Raw genomic sequence first — 2100 nt, forward strand, 5'->3', positions numbered from 1 at the left:
CCTGTAGTCCCAGCTACTCAGAGGCTGAGGCAGGAGAATCACTTGAATCCAGGAGGTAGAGGTTGCAGTGAGCCGAGAACCCACCACTGAGCTCTAGCCTGGGTGACAGAGCGAGACTCTGTCTTATAAATTAATTAATTAATTAAAAATTTTAAAAAAAAATGAAAAAAAGCTGCATGCTTGTTTTTTGTTTTTAGTTATTCTATATTGTTGTCATTATTCCCAAATATTGGGGAAAATACAACTTACAGACCAATCTCAGGATTTAAGTGTTACTATGAAGGCAAATGAACTATGCATAATGAACCTAGTAGGCATTATTTATGGAATTGCCAGCATTCCAGGTGTCCAGCACATTTTTAATAGGAAAGTTTTGGGAACAGATGTCATTATTTCCAGCCTAGGTTTTAAAACACTCTAGTGTGTCATAAATTATCTTCAAAAGGATCATAAATCTTGTTTAAAGATCCATTTTATTTAAAATGTATAAAAATAATCACTGCACTCCAGCCTGGGTGACAGAGTGAGATTCTGTCTCAAAAAAAAAAAAAACTGTAGCGTCAGTCTTTTCTAGGTTATTTTCAGAAATTTCAAAGGATGAAAGAACTTTTGAGGGGAGTTGAGGAACATGAAAAAAAGATCAGTTCACAGTCTTATAAATAAAAAGTCATGTTGTTTTTTCCCTTTGATGGAAATATGTAATATCTTTATCCAATTTTAAAATCAGAGTGTGTGCATAGAATGTCTGTAAAAACAAGGAAATGCTAATAGTACAGTCATTTATCACTTAATGGCAGGGATATATTATGGTAAGTGCAATGTTAAGTGATTTTGTTATGCGAACATCATAAAGTATATTTACACAAACCTGGGTGGTCTAGCCTACTGCACACCTAGGCTACAGACCTGTACAGTATGTTACTGTACTAAACACTGTAGGGAATTGTAACACAGTGGTATTTGTGTATCTAAACATAGAAAAAGTAAAAACAGAGTATAAAAGATTTTTAGTCCAGGCATGGTGGCTCACGCTTGTAATCCCAGCACTTTGGGAGGCCAAAGTGAGTGGATCACTGGAGGTTAGGAGTTTGTGACCAGCCTGGCCAATGTGGTAAAATCCGGTCTCTACTGAAAATACAAAAATTGGCTGAGCACAGTGGCTCACACCTATAATCCCAGCGCTTTGGGAGGCCAAGGCAGGTGGATCACCTGAGGTCAAGAGTTCGAGACCAGCCTGACCAACATGGAGAAACCCCGTCTTTACTAAAAATACAAAATTAGCCAGGCATGGTGGCACATGCCTGTAATCCCAGCTACTCAGGAGGCTGAGGCAGGAGAATCATTTGAACCCGGGCAGCAGAGGTTGCAGTGAGCTGAGATCGTGCCATCATCACGCCATCGAACTCTAGCCTGAGCAACAAGAGCGAAACTAGTCTAAAAAAATATATATATACACACATATATATATATACACACATACATGTATGGAACACTTATCCATGAACGGAGCTTGCAGGACCGGAAATTGCTCTGGATGAGTCAGTGAGTGAGTGGTGAGTGACTGTGAAAGCCTAGGACATTACACTACCATAGACTCTAGAAACACTGTACACTTAGGCTATACTAAATTCATCTTAAAAATTTTTGTTTCTTCAATTTCTAAAAATATGAAAATCAGCCAGGTATGGTGGCTCATGGCTTAATCCCAGCACTTTGGGAGGCCAAGGCGGATGGATCACTTGAGATCAGGAGTCTGAGACTGGTCTGGCCAACATAGTGAAACTCCATCTCTACAAAATACAAAAAATTAGCCAGGCGTGGTGGTGCACGCCTGTAATTCCAGTTACTCAGGAGACTGAGGCACAAGAATCACTTGAATGTGGTAGGCAGAGGTTGCGGTGAGCCAAGATTGCACCACTTCACTGCAGCCTGGGTGACAGAGTGAGACTCTGTCTCAGAAAAAATAAATAAATAAATAAAAATAAATCAGCTTACTGTAACTTTTTTACTTTATGAGCTTTTTGTTTTTATTTAACTTTTTGACTGTTGTAATAACACATAACTCAAAACACAAACATGTTGCACAGCTGTACAAAAACA

General features: G+C 39.0%; 1 protein-coding gene across 2 annotated transcripts in view; it reads left to right on the plus strand.

The window, feature by feature from the left end:
- The window catches only part of ZKSCAN1 (zinc finger with KRAB and SCAN domains 1), a 24735-nt gene that overhangs the window by 10419 nt on the left and 12216 nt on the right, over nucleotides 1-2100 (plus strand). The window lies entirely within an intron of this gene.

Source organism: Colobus angolensis, unplaced genomic scaffold (genome assembly GCF_000951035.1).
Source record: "Colobus angolensis palliatus isolate OR3802 unplaced genomic scaffold, Cang.pa_1.0 Scaffold222, whole genome shotgun sequence".
Lineage (NCBI taxonomy): Eukaryota > Metazoa > Chordata > Mammalia > Primates > Cercopithecidae > Colobus > Colobus angolensis.